A 13,370-nucleotide genomic window follows, 5' to 3' on the forward strand; every position below is an offset into this window, starting at 1 on the left:
CCTTACCTGTGGTTCTGCCTGGCTGCTTGGTTCCAGTTGTAGGCCTACATCCCACAGGCAATTTGCTTGTCCCTCTCACACATGTAAATGGGTCAGCACTCAAGTGCACACACCTGCCTGCACCCACAGACCCTCTCACACACTTTTCTCAACAAGATTTTTTCCTAGTTTAGAGACTCAGAGACCCATGTTGAAATACAAAAGCAGCACACCACATGACGGCCTTCACATAGAATCCAGCAGCAAATGGGAAACTTTTAACTAGCCGTGGTCCTATTACTGCAGCCCTACCATGGAACGACTGCTGGATGAGTCCTGCTCGAGAATATTGAACCTACAACAAGTCTGAGGTAAATAAGAATTCCACAGGAATACCATAAAACAGGGACCTATGACCCTTTCGAGCCAGATAGGAGTCGAACCTACAATCTTCTGATCCGTAGTCAGACGCGTTATCCATTGCGCCACTGGCCCCATGTAGGATTACCCATACTTTTGTCCTTAAGAGGACCAGAAGTTGTGTGTGTGTGTTTTAAAACACCATTCCATCAACCTTTTTAGCCACGTTTACTGCTCACAACCAGAAGACACAAGTAAACCCACCTGACCTCCTGAAATTCTGTTCTGTCAGGTGTTCCTAACTTATACAAAGGACTTTAGGAGGACGAAGGACCTAAAAGTCAGGGGAAATGGTCCTAGGTCCAAGGAAATGTTTTAGATCAGCCTCAGTTTCTTAAATATTCTGCATTAACATCATCAGTTCCACGTCTGTGTGGAGCTGATCTTGAGGACTCCTTAATCAGCAGGCGGGTACAACAATAAAGTGTTTAATATTACAATACAGGCGAAAATTCAGACACCTTGTCATAGGCTCACCTTGTCCAGGGACCCAAGCATGCTGCCTTTCACCTCTCAGAGCCCTTCACCTAACCTACTGTGCAGCTGTCTCACCTTTAATATCACTGTTCCACAGGCAGCATGATGTCACAATGTTCCTTGTCAGTAGCCTGAACCATGAGCCTTTGCAACCCTGGCATAATCTACATACTTCCAATTGGTGAAGTCTTGGACCACAAATGCAGTGAAGAATAATGGATTGTTACTCTTCATGCATTTTTGCCCATTGGCTCAGATTTGAATGCTTACTGGCCATACGAGCATCTCTGCCAGGCCACCCTATGTCTAGAGACCGTAGATTTAGAGAGTTTATAAACATTGTAGGTTCATCAATGAAGTGTGCTCGCTTCGGCGGCACATATACTAAAATTGGAACGATACAGAGAAGATTAGCATGGCCCCTGCGCAAGGATGACACGCAAATTCGTGAAGCGTTCCATATTTTTACCAGCTTTCAGGAGAGAAATGTTCTATGTTTTCAAGACTAATTGAAATAATAAAGCAGGTTCCAGTGCTTTCCTCCTAATATCTATTTTTCAATTTGTCTCTCCTCAACATTTTTAATGTATTTACCTCGCAGTAATGAAGGTGCACTCTATGGCCAGCTGCATTTAGCAAGGAAGCCTGCAGGACTTCTGGGACTTTTCTTTCCCTTCTTCAGCCTCCCTGTCATTATTCTTCACAACCCCCAAATCTATACTGCTGCCAGCGATGCGTTGCTTTGTGGGAAGCAAGAGAAAGAGAAGGGGAGGGCCTATGCAAATGATGGCCTCAGGGCTGTCTGGGAGTCCCTTTTCAGCAGTACTGTTAAAATCCGCCTTGCAACCAGATTGGTCGGGTAAGCTGAAAAACACCAGGCATGATTGGGCACCAGGTCCTCTAGGCCCTTGGAGGACATATCGGCGCTGCATCCCTCAGTTTCTGAGGTCCAAGAAATGTTCACGCTCCACCCTAATAGAGAGGTCTTGGCCGATCGTGGCCGATCGGGGCAGAAGGGAGCAGGGCAAGATGCTCATGATCCTGCTCTAATAATGAACTGCCTTCCTCTCTCCTTACCTGTGGTTCTGCCTGGCTGCTTGGTTCCAGTTGTAGGCCTACATCCCACAGGCAATTTGCTTGTCCCTCTCACACATGTAAATGGGTCAGCACTCAAGTGCACACACCTGCCTGCACCCACAGACCCTCTCACACACACTTTTCTCAACAAGATTTTTTCCTAGTTTAGAGACTCAGAGACCCATGTTGAAATACAAAAGCAGCACACCACATGACGGCCTTCACATAGAATCCAGCAGCAAATGGGAAACTTTTAACTAGCCGTGGTCCTATTACTGCAGCCCTACCATGGAACGACTGCTGGATGAGTCCTGCTCGAGAATATTGAACCTACAACAAGTCTGAGGTAAATAAGAATTCCACAGGAATACCATAAAACAGGGACCTATGACCCTTTCGAGCCAGATAGGAGTCGAACCTACAATCTTCTGATCCGTAGTCAGACGCGTTATCCATTGCGCCACTGGCCCCATGTAGGATTACCCATACTTTTGTCCTTAAGAGGACCAGAAGTTGTGTGTGTGTGTGTGTGTGTGTTTTAAAACACCATTCCATCAACCTTTTTAGCCACGTTTACTGCTCACAACCAGAAGACACAAGTAAACCCACCTGACCTCCTGAAATTCTGTTCTGTCAGGTGTTCCTAACTTATACAAAGGACTTTAGGAGGACGAAGGACCTAAAAGTCAGGGGAAATGGTCCTAGGTCCAAGGAAATGTTTTAGATCAGCCTCAGTTTCTTAAATATTCTGCATTAACATCATCAGTTCCACGTCTGTGTGGAGCTGATCTTGAGGACTCCTTAATCAGCAGGCGGGTACAACAATAAAGTGTTTAATATTACAATACAGGCGAAAATTCAGACACCTTGTCATAGGCTCACCTTGTCCAGGGACCCAAGCATGCTGCCTTTCACCTCTCAGAGCCCTTCACCTAACCTACTGTGCAGCTGTCTCACCTTTAATATCACTGTTCCACAGGCAGCATGATGTCACAATGTTCCTTGTCAGTAGCCTGAACCATGAGCCTTTGCAACCCTGGCATAATCTACATACTTCCAATTGGTGAAGTCTTGGACCACAAATGCAGTGAAGAATAATGGATTGTTACTCTTCATGCATTTTTGCCCATTGGCTCAGATTTGAATGCTTACTGGCCATACGAGCATCTCTGCCAGGCCACCCTATGTCTAGAGACCGTAGATTTAGAGAGTTTATAAACATTGTAGGTTCATCAATGAAGTGTGCTCGCTTCGGCGGCACATATACTAAAATTGGAACGATACAGAGAAGATTAGCATGGCCCCTGCGCAAGGATGACACGCAAATTCGTGAAGCGTTCCATATTTTTACCAGCTTTCAGGAGAGAAATGTTCTATGTTTTCAAGACTAATTGAAATAATAAAGCAGGTTCCAGTGCTTTCCTCCTAATATCTATTTTTCAATTTGTCTCTCCTCAACATTTTTAATGTATTTACCTCGCAGTAATGAAGGTGCACTCTATGGCCAGCTGCATTTAGCAAGGAAGCCTGCAGGACTTCTGGGACTTTTCTTTCCCTTCTTCAGCCTCCCTGTCATTATTCTTCACAACCCCCAAATCTATACTGCTGCCAGCGATGCGTTGCTTTGTGGGAAGCAAGAGAAAGAGAAGGGGAGGGCCTATGCAAATGATGGCCTCAGGGCTGTCTGGGAGTCCCTTTTCAGCAGTACTGTTAAAATCCGCCTTGCAACCAGATTGGTCGGGTAAGCTGAAAAACACCAGGCATGATTGGGCACCAGGTCCTCTAGGCCCTTGGAGGACATATCGGCGCTGCATCCCTCAGTTTCTGAGGTCCAAGAAATGTTCACCCTCCACCCTAATAGAGAGGTCTTGGCCGATCGTGGCCGATCGGGGCAGAAGGGAGCAGGGCAAGATGCTCATGATCCTGCTCTAATAATGAACTGCCTTCCTCTCTCCTTACCTGTGGTTCTGCCTGGCTGCTTGGTTCCAGTTGTAGGCCTACATCCCACAGGCAATTTGCTTGTCCCTCTCACACATGTAAATGGGTCAGCACTCAAGTGCACACACCTGCCTGCACCCACAGACCCTCTCACACACACTTTTCTCAACAAGATTTTTTCCTAGTTTAGAGACTCAGAGACCCATGTTGAAATACAAAAGCAGCACACCACATGACGGCCTTCACATAGAATCCAGCAGCAAATGGGAAACTTTTAACTAGCCGTGGTCCTATTACTGCAGCCCTACCATGGAACGACTGCTGGATGAGTCCTGCTCGAGAATATTGAACCTACAACAAGTCTGAGGTAAATAAGAATTCCACAGGAATACCATAAAACAGGGACCTATGACCCTTTCGAGCCAGATAGGAGTCGAACCTACAATCTTCTGATCCGTAGTCAGACGCGTTATCCATTGCGCCACTGGCCCCATGTAGGATTACCCATACTTTTGTCCTTAAGAGGACCAGAAGTTGTGTGTGTGTGTGTGTGTGTGTTTTAAAACACCATTCCATCAACCTTTTTAGCCACGTTTACTGCTCACAACCAGAAGACACAAGTAAACCCACCTGACCTCCTGAAATTCTGTTCTGTCAGGTGTTCCTAACTTATACAAAGGACTTTAGGAGGACGAAGGACCTAAAAGTCAGGGGAAATGGTCCTAGGTCCAAGGAAATGTTTTAGATCAGCCTCAGTTTCTTAAATATTCTGCATTAACATCATCAGTTCCACGTCTGTGTGGAGCTGATCTTGAGGACTCCTTAATCAGCAGGCGGGTACAACAATAAAGTGTTTAATATTACAATACAGGCGAAAATTCAGACACCTTGTCATAGGCTCACCTTGTCCAGGGACCCAAGCATGCTGCCTTTCACCTCTCAGAGCCCTTCACCTAACCTACTGTGCAGCTGTCTCACCTTTAATATCACTGTTCCACAGGCAGCATGATGTCACAATGTTCCTTGTCAGTAGCCTGAACCATGAGCCTTTGCAACCCTGGCATAATCTACATACTTCCAATTGGTGAAGTCTTGGACCACAAATGCAGTGAAGAATAATGGATTGTTACTCTTCATGCATTTTTGCCCATTGGCTCAGATTTGAATGCTTACTGGCCATACGAGCATCTCTGCCAGGCCACCCTATGTCTAGAGACCGTAGATTTAGAGAGTTTATAAACATTGTAGGTTCATCAATGAAGTGTGCTCGCTTCGGCGGCACATATACTAAAATTGGAACGATACAGAGAAGATTAGCATGGCCCCTGCGCAAGGATGACACGCAAATTCGTGAAGCGTTCCATATTTTTACCAGCTTTCAGGAGAGAAATGTTCTATGTTTTCAAGACTAATTGAAATAATAAAGCAGGTTCCAGTGCTTTCCTCCTAATATCTATTTTTCAATTTGTCTCTCCTCAACATTTTTAATGTATTTACCTCGCAGTAATGAAGGTGCACTCTATGGCCAGCTGCATTTAGCAAGGAAGCCTGCAGGACTTCTGGGACTTTTCTTTCCCTTCTTCAGCCTCCCTGTCATTATTCTTCACAACCCCCAAATCTATACTGCTGCCAGCGATGCGTTGCTTTGTGGGAAGCAAGAGAAAGAGAAGGGGAGGGCCTATGCAAATGATGGCCTCACGGCTGTCTGGGAGTCCCTTTTCAGCAGTACTGTTAAAATCCGCCTTGCAACCAGATTGGTCGGGTAAGCTGAAAAACACCAGGCATGATTGGGCACCAGGTCCTCTAGGCCCTTGGAGGACATATCGGCGCTGCATCCCTCAGTTTCTGAGGTCCAAGAAATGTTCACCCTCCACCCTAATAGAGAGGTCTTGGCCGATCGTGGCCGATCGGGCAGAAGGGAGCAGGGCAAGATGCTCATGATCCTGCTCTAATAATGAACTGCCTTCCTCTCTCCTTACCTGTGGTTCTGCCTGGCTGCTTGGTTCCAGTTGTAGGCCTACATCCCACAGGCAATTTGCTTGTCCCTCTCACACATGTAAATGGGTCAGCACTCAAGTGCACACACCTGCCTGCACCCACAGACCCTCTCACACACACTTTTCTCAACAAGATTTTTTCCTAGTTTAGAGACTCAGAGACCCATGTTGAAATACAAAAGCAGCACACCACATGACGGCCTTCACATAGAATCCAGCAGCAAATGGGAAACTTTTAACTAGCCGTGGTCCTATTACTGCAGCCCTACCATGGAACGACTGCTGGATGAGTCCTGCTCGAGAAGATTGAACCTACAACAAGTCTGAGGTAAATAAGAATTCCACAGGAATACCATAAAACAGGGACCTATGACCCTTTCGAGCCAGATAGGAGTCGAACCTACAATCTTCTGATCCGTAGTCAGACGCGTTATCCATTGCGCCACTGGCCCCATGTAGGATTACCCATACTTTTGTCCTTAAGAGGACCAGAAGTTGTGTGTGTGTGTGTGTGTGTGTGTGTGTGTGTGTTTTAAAACACCATTCCATCAACCTTTTTAGCCACGTTTACTGCTCACAACCAGAAGACACAAGTAAACCCACCTGACCTCCTGAAATTCTGTTCTGTCAGGTGTTCCTAACTTATACAAAGGACTTTAGGAGGACGAAGGACCTAAAAGTCAGGGGAAATGGTCCTAGGTCCAAGGAAATGTTTTAGATCAGCCTCAGTTTCTTAAATATTCTGCATTAACATCATCAGTTCCACGTCTGTGTGGAGCTGATCTTGAGGACTCCTTAATCAGCAGGCGGGTACAACAATAAAGTGTTTAATATTACAATACAGGCGAAAATTCAGACACCTTGTCATAGGCTCACCTTGTCCAGGGACCCAAGCATGCTGCCTTTCACCTCTCAGAGCCCTTCACCTAACCTACTGTGCAGCTGTCTCACCTTTAATATCACTGTTCCACAGGCAGCATGATGTCACAATGTTCCTTGTCAGTAGCCTGAACCATGAGCCTTTGCAACCCTGGCATAATCTACATACTTCCAATTGGTGAAGTCTTGGACCACAAATGCAGTGAAGAATAATGGATTGTTACTCTTCATGCATTTTTGCCCATTGGCTCAGATTTGAATGCTTACTGGCCATACGAGCATCTCTGCCAGGCCACCCTATGTCTAGAGACCGTAGATTTAGAGAGTTTATAAACATTGTAGGTTCATCAATGAAGTGTGCTCGCTTCGGCGGCACATATACTAAAATTGGAACGATACAGAGAAGATTAGCATGGCCCCTGCGCAAGGATGACACGCAAATTCGTGAAGCGTTCCATATTTTTACCAGCTTTCAGGAGAGAAATGTTCTATGTTTTCAAGACTAATTGAAATAATAAAGCAGGTTCCAGTGCTTTCCTCCTAATATCTATTTTTCAATTTGTCTCTCCTCAACATTTTTAATGTATTTACCTCGCAGTAATGAAGGTGCACTCTATGGCCAGCTGCATTTAGCAAGGAAGCCTGCAGGACTTCTGGGACTTTTCTTTCCCTTCTTCAGCCTCCCTGTCATTATTCTTCACAACCCCCAAATCTATACTGCTGCCAGCGATGCGTTGCTTTGTGGGAAGCAAGAGAAAGAGAAGGGGAGGGCCTATGCAAATGATGGCCTCACGGCTGTCTGGGAGTCCCTTTTCAGCAGTACTGTTAAAATCCGCCTTGCAACCAGATTGGTCGGGTAAGCTGAAAAACACCAGGCATGATTGGGCACCAGGTCCTCTAGGCCCTTGGAGGACATATCGGCGCTGCATCCCTCAGTTTCTGAGGTCCAAGAAATGTTCACCCTCCACCCTAATAGAGAGGTCTTGGCCGATCGTGGCCGATCGGGGCAGAAGGGAGCAGGGCAAGATGCTCATGATCCTGCTCTAATAATGAACTGCCTTCCTCTCTCCTTACCTGTGGTTCTGCCTGGCTGCTTGGTTCCAGTTGTAGGCCTACATCCCACAGGCAATTTGCTTGTCCCTCTCACACATGTAAATGGGTCAGCACTCAAGTGCACACACCTGCCTGCACCCACAGACCCTCTCACACACACTTTTCTCAACAAGATTTTTTCCTAGTTTAGAGACTCAGAGACCCATGTTGAAATACAAAAGCAGCACACCACATGACGGCCTTCACATAGAATCCAGCAGCAAATGGGAAACTTTTAACTAGCCGTGGTCCTATTACTGCAGCCCTACCATGGAACGACTGCTGGATGAGTCCTGCTCGAGAATATTGAACCTACAACAAGTCTGAGGTAAATAAGAATTCCACAGGAATACCATAAAACAGGGACCTATGACCCTTTCGAGCCAGATAGGAGTCGAACCTACAATCTTCTGATCCGTAGTCAGACGCGTTATCCATTGCGCCACTGGCCCCATGTAGGATTACCCATACTTTTGTCCTTAAGAGGACCAGAAGTTGTGTGTGTGTGTGTGTGTGTGTTTTAAAACACCATTCCATCAACCTTTTTAGCCACGTTTACTGCTCACAACCAGAAGACACAAGTAAACCCACCTGACCTCCTGAAATTCTGTTCTGTCAGGTGTTCCTAACTTATACAAAGGACTTTAGGAGGACGAAGGACCTAAAAGTCAGGGGAAATGGTCCTAGGTCCAAGGAAATGTTTTAGATCAGCCTCAGTTTCTTAAATATTCTGCATTAACATCATCAGTTCCACGTCTGTGTGGAGCTGATCTTGAGGACTCCTTAATCAGCAGGCGGGTACAACAATAAAGTGTTTAATATTACAATACAGGCGAAAATTCAGACACCTTGTCATAGGCTCACCTTGTCCAGGGACCCAAGCATGCTGCCTTTCACCTCTCAGAGCCCTTCACCTAACCTACTGTGCAGCTGTCTCACCTTTAATATCACTGTTCCACAGGCAGCATGATGTCACAATGTTCCTTGTCAGTAGCCTGAACCATGAGCCTTTGCAACCCTGGCATAATCTACATACTTCCAATTGGTGAAGTCTTGGACCACAAATGCAGTGAAGAATAATGGATTGTTACTCTTCATGCATTTTTGCCCATTGGCTCAGATTTGAATGCTTACTGGCCATACGAGCATCTCTGCCAGGCCACCCTATGTCTAGAGACCGTAGATTTAGAGAGTTTATAAACATTGTAGGTTCATCAATGAAGTGTGCTCGCTTCGGCGGCACATATACTAAAATTGGAACGATACAGAGAAGATTAGCATGGCCCCTGCGCAAGGATGACACGCAAATTCGTGAAGCGTTCCATATTTTTACCAGCTTTCAGGAGAGAAATGTTCTATGTTTTCAAGACTAATTGAAATAATAAAGCAGGTTCCAGTGCTTTCCTCCTAATATCTATTTTTCAATTTGTCTCTCCTCAACATTTTTAATGTATTTACCTCGCAGTAATGAAGGTGCACTCTATGGCCAGCTGCATTTAGCAAGGAAGCCTGCAGGACTTCTGGGACTTTTCTTTCCCTTCTTCAGCCTCCCTGTCATTATTCTTCACAACCCCCAAATCTATACTGCTGCCAGCGATGCGTTGCTTTGTGGGAAGCAAGAGAAAGAGAAGGGGAGGGCCTATGCAAATGATGGCCTCAGGGCTGTCTGGGAGTCCCTTTTCAGCAGTACTGTTAAAATCCGCCTTGCAACCAGATTGGTCGGGTAAGCTGAAAAACACCAGGCATGATTGGGCACCAGGTCCTCTAGGCCCTTGGAGGACATATCGGCGCTGCATCCCTCAGTTTCTGAGGTCCAAGAAATGTTCACCCTCCACCCTAATAGAGAGGTCTTGGCCGATCGTGGCCGATCGGGGCAGAAGGGAGCAGGGCAAGATGCTCATGATCCTGCTCTAATAATGAACTGCCTTCCTCTCTCCTTACCTGTGGTTCTGCCTGGCTGCTTGGTTCCAGTTGTAGGCCTACATCCCACAGGCAATTTGCTTGTCCCTCTCACACATGTAAATGGGTCAGCACTCAAGTGCACACACCTGCCTGCACCCACAGACCCTCTCACACACACTTTTCTCAACAAGATTTTTTCCTAGTTTAGAGACTCAGAGACCCATGTTGAAATACAAAAGCAGCACACCACATGACGGCCTTCACATAGAATCCAGCAGCAAATGGGAAACTTTTAACTAGCCGTGGTCCTATTACTGCAGCCCTACCATGGAACGACTGCTGGATGAGTCCTGCTCGAGAATATTGAACCTACAACAAGTCTGAGGTAAATAAGAATTCCACAGGAATACCATAAAACAGGGACCTATGACCCTTTCGAGCCAGATAGGAGTCGAACCTACAATCTTCTGATCCGTAGTCAGACGCGTTATCCATTGCGCCACTGGCCCCATGTAGGATTACCCATACTTTTGTCCTTAAGAGGACCAGAAGTTGTGTGTGTGTGTGTGTGTGTGTTTTAAAACACCATTCCATCAACCTTTTTAGCCACGTTTACTGCTCACAACCAGAAGACACAAGTAAACCCACCTGACCTCCTGAAATTCTGTTCTGTCAGGTGTTCCTAACTTATACAAAGGACTTTAGGAGGACGAAGGACCTAAAAGTCAGGGGAAATGGTCCTAGGTCCAAGGAAATGTTTTAGATCAGCCTCAGTTTCTTAAATATTCTGCATTAACATCATCAGTTCCACGTCTGTGTGGAGCTGATCTTGAGGACTCCTTAATCAGCAGGCGGGTACAACAATAAAGTGTTTAATATTACAATACAGGCGAAAATTCAGACACCTTGTCATAGGCTCACCTTGTCCAGGGACCCAAGCATGCTGCCTTTCACCTCTCAGAGCCCTTCACCTAACCTACTGTGCAGCTGTCTCACCTTTAATATCACTGTTCCACAGGCAGCATGATGTCACAATGTTCCTTGTCAGTAGCCTGAACCATGAGCCTTTGCAACCCTGGCATAATCTACATACTTCCAATTGGTGAAGTCTTGGACCACAAATGCAGTGAAGAATAATGGATTGTTACTCTTCATGCATTTTTGCCCATTGGCTCAGATTTGAATGCTTACTGGCCATACGAGCATCTCTGCCAGGCCACCCTATGTCTAGAGACCGTAGATTTAGAGAGTTTATAAACATTGTAGGTTCATCAATGAAGTGTGCTCGCTTCGGCGGCACATATACTAAAATTGGAACGATACAGAGAAGATTAGCATGGCCCCTGCGCAAGGATGACACGCAAATTCGTGAAGCGTTCCATATTTTTACCAGCTTTCAGGAGAGAAATGTTCTATGTTTTCAAGACTAATTGAAATAATAAAGCAGGTTCCAGTGCTTTCCTCCTAATATCTATTTTTCAATTTGTCTCTCCTCAACATTTTTAATGTATTTACCTCGCAGTAATGAAGGTGCACTCTATGGCCAGCTGCATTTAGCAAGGAAGCCTGCAGGACTTCTGGGACTTTTCTTTCCCTTCTTCAGCCTCCCTGTCATTATTCTTCACAACCCCCAAATCTATACTGCTGCCAGCGATGCGTTGCTTTGTGGGAAGCAAGAGAAAGAGAAGGGGAGGGCCTATGCAAATGATGGCCTCAGGGCTGTCTGGGAGTCCCTTTTCAGCAGTACTGTTAAAATCCGCCTTGCAACCAGATTGGTCGGGTAAGCTGAAAAACACCAGGCATGATTGGGCACCAGGTCCTCTAGGCCCTTGGAGGACATATCGGCGCTGCATCCCTCAGTTTCTGAGGTCCAAGAAATGTTCACGCTCCACCCTAATAGAGAGGTCTTGGCCGATCGTGGCCGATCGGGGCAGAAGGGAGCAGGGCAAGATGCTCATGATCCTGCTCTAATAATGAACTGCCTTCCTCTCTCCTTACCTGTGGTTCTGCCTGGCTGCTTGGTTCCAGTTGTAGGCCTACATCCCACAGGCAATTTGCTTGTCCCTCTCACACATGTAAATGGGTCAGCACTCAAGTGCACACACCTGCCTGCACCCACAGACCCTCTCACACACACTTTTCTCAACAAGATTTTTTCCTAGTTTAGAGACTCAGAGACCCATGTTGAAATACAAAAGCAGCACACCACATGACGGCCTTCACATAGAATCCAGCAGCAAATGGGAAACTTTTAACTAGCCGTGGTCCTATTACTGCAGCCCTACCATGGAACGACTGCTGGATGAGTCCTGCTCGAGAATATTGAACCTACAACAAGTCTGAGGTAAATAAGAATTCCACAGGAATACCATAAAACAGGGACCTATGACCCTTTCGAGCCAGATAGGAGTCGAACCTACAATCTTCTGATCCGTAGTCAGACGCGTTATCCATTGCGCCACTGGCCCCATGTAGGATTACCCATACTTTTGTCCTTAAGAGGACCAGAAGTTGTGTGTGTGTGTGTGTGTGTGTTTTAAAACACCATTCCATCAACCTTTTTAGCCACGTTTACTGCTCACAACCAGAAGACACAAGTAAACCCACCTGACCTCCTGAAATTCTGTTCTGTCAGGTGTTCCTAACTTATACAAAGGACTTTAGGAGGACGAAGGACCTAAAAGTCAGGGGAAATGGTCCTAGGTCCAAGGAAATGTTTTAGATCAGCCTCAGTTTCTTAAATATTCTGCATTAACATCATCAGTTCCACGTCTGTGTGGAGCTGATCTTGAGGACTCCTTAATCAGCAGGCGGGTACAACAATAAAGTGTTTAATATTACAATACAGGCGAAAATTCAGACACCTTGTCATAGGCTCACCTTGTCCAGGGACCCAAGCATGCTGCCTTTCACCTCTCAGAGCCCTTCACCTAACCTACTGTGCAGCTGTCTCACCTTTAATATCACTGTTCCACAGGCAGCATGATGTCACAATGTTCCTTGTCAGTAGCCTGAACCATGAGCCTTTGCAACCCTGGCATAATCTACATACTTCCAATTGGTGAAGTCTTGGACCACAAATGCAGTGAAGAATAATGGATTGTTACTCTTCATGCATTTTTGCCCATTGGCTCAGATTTGAATGCTTACTGGCCATACGAGCATCTCTGCCAGGCCACCCTATGTCTAGAGACCGTAGATTTAGAGAGTTTATAAACATTGTAGGTTCATCAATGAAGTGTGCTCGCTTCGGCGGCACATATACTAAAATTGGAACGATACAGAGAAGATTAGCATGGCCCCTGCGCAAGGATGACACGCAAATTCGTGAAGCGTTCCATATTTTTACCAGCTTTCAGGAGAGAAATGTTCTATGTTTTCAAGACTAATTGAAATAATAAAGCAGGTTCCAGTGCTTTCCTCCTAATATCTATTTTTCAATTTGTCTCTCCTCAACATTTTTAATGTATTTACCTCGCAGTAATGAAGGTGCACTCTATGGCCAGCTGCATTTAGCAAGGAAGCCTGCAGGACTTCTGGGACTTTTCTTTCCCTTCTTCAGCCTCCCTGTCATTATTCTTCACAACCCCCAAATCTATACTGCTGCCA

At 45.9% G+C, this 13,370-nt stretch overlaps 14 non-coding genes across 14 annotated transcripts; 7 read left to right on the plus strand and 7 right to left on the minus strand.

Moving 5' to 3' along the window:
* Positions 1-401: 401 nt before the first annotated feature.
* On the minus strand, positions 402-474 carry TRNAR-ACG (transfer RNA arginine (anticodon ACG)). The gene has a single exon. It is a non-coding gene; the product is annotated as a tRNA-Arg (tRNA).
* A 762-nt stretch (positions 475-1,236) lies between these two features.
* Positions 1,237-1,343, plus strand: LOC146819944 (U6 spliceosomal RNA). Its single transcript, XR_014964358.1, has one exon. It is a non-coding gene; the product is annotated as a U6 spliceosomal RNA (small nuclear RNA).
* Positions 1,344-2,350: 1,007 nt separating this feature from the next.
* Positions 2,351-2,423, minus strand: TRNAR-ACG (transfer RNA arginine (anticodon ACG)). Its single transcript has one exon. It is a non-coding gene; the product is annotated as a tRNA-Arg (tRNA).
* Positions 2,424-3,195: 772 nt separating this feature from the next.
* Positions 3,196-3,302, plus strand: LOC146819946 (U6 spliceosomal RNA). The gene has a single exon (XR_014964359.1). It is a non-coding gene; the product is annotated as a U6 spliceosomal RNA (small nuclear RNA).
* A 1,007-nt stretch (positions 3,303-4,309) lies between these two features.
* On the minus strand, positions 4,310-4,382 carry TRNAR-ACG (transfer RNA arginine (anticodon ACG)). Its single transcript has one exon. It is a non-coding gene; the product is annotated as a tRNA-Arg (tRNA).
* Positions 4,383-5,154: 772 nt separating this feature from the next.
* LOC146819948 (U6 spliceosomal RNA) lies at positions 5,155-5,261 on the plus strand. The gene has a single exon (XR_014964360.1). It is a non-coding gene; the product is annotated as a U6 spliceosomal RNA (small nuclear RNA).
* A 1,006-nt stretch (positions 5,262-6,267) lies between these two features.
* Positions 6,268-6,340, minus strand: TRNAR-ACG (transfer RNA arginine (anticodon ACG)). The gene has a single exon. It is a non-coding gene; the product is annotated as a tRNA-Arg (tRNA).
* Positions 6,341-7,124: 784 nt separating this feature from the next.
* Positions 7,125-7,231, plus strand: LOC146819950 (U6 spliceosomal RNA). The gene has a single exon (XR_014964361.1). It is a non-coding gene; the product is annotated as a U6 spliceosomal RNA (small nuclear RNA).
* A 1,007-nt stretch (positions 7,232-8,238) lies between these two features.
* TRNAR-ACG (transfer RNA arginine (anticodon ACG)) lies at positions 8,239-8,311 on the minus strand. The gene has a single exon. It is a non-coding gene; the product is annotated as a tRNA-Arg (tRNA).
* Positions 8,312-9,083: 772 nt separating this feature from the next.
* LOC146819952 (U6 spliceosomal RNA) lies at positions 9,084-9,190 on the plus strand. The gene has a single exon (XR_014964362.1). It is a non-coding gene; the product is annotated as a U6 spliceosomal RNA (small nuclear RNA).
* A 1,007-nt stretch (positions 9,191-10,197) lies between these two features.
* TRNAR-ACG (transfer RNA arginine (anticodon ACG)) lies at positions 10,198-10,270 on the minus strand. The gene has a single exon. It is a non-coding gene; the product is annotated as a tRNA-Arg (tRNA).
* Positions 10,271-11,042: 772 nt separating this feature from the next.
* On the plus strand, positions 11,043-11,149 carry LOC146819954 (U6 spliceosomal RNA). The gene has a single exon (XR_014964363.1). It is a non-coding gene; the product is annotated as a U6 spliceosomal RNA (small nuclear RNA).
* A 1,007-nt stretch (positions 11,150-12,156) lies between these two features.
* Positions 12,157-12,229, minus strand: TRNAR-ACG (transfer RNA arginine (anticodon ACG)). The gene has a single exon. It is a non-coding gene; the product is annotated as a tRNA-Arg (tRNA).
* A 772-nt stretch (positions 12,230-13,001) lies between these two features.
* Positions 13,002-13,108, plus strand: LOC146819956 (U6 spliceosomal RNA). Its single transcript, XR_014964364.1, has one exon. It is a non-coding gene; the product is annotated as a U6 spliceosomal RNA (small nuclear RNA).
* Positions 13,109-13,370: the final 262 nt, after the last annotated feature.

The sequence above is a fragment of the Triturus cristatus genome, chromosome 6 (genome assembly GCF_964204655.1).
Source record: "Triturus cristatus chromosome 6, aTriCri1.1, whole genome shotgun sequence".
In the NCBI taxonomy this organism is placed as follows: domain Eukaryota; kingdom Metazoa; phylum Chordata; class Amphibia; order Caudata; family Salamandridae; genus Triturus; species Triturus cristatus.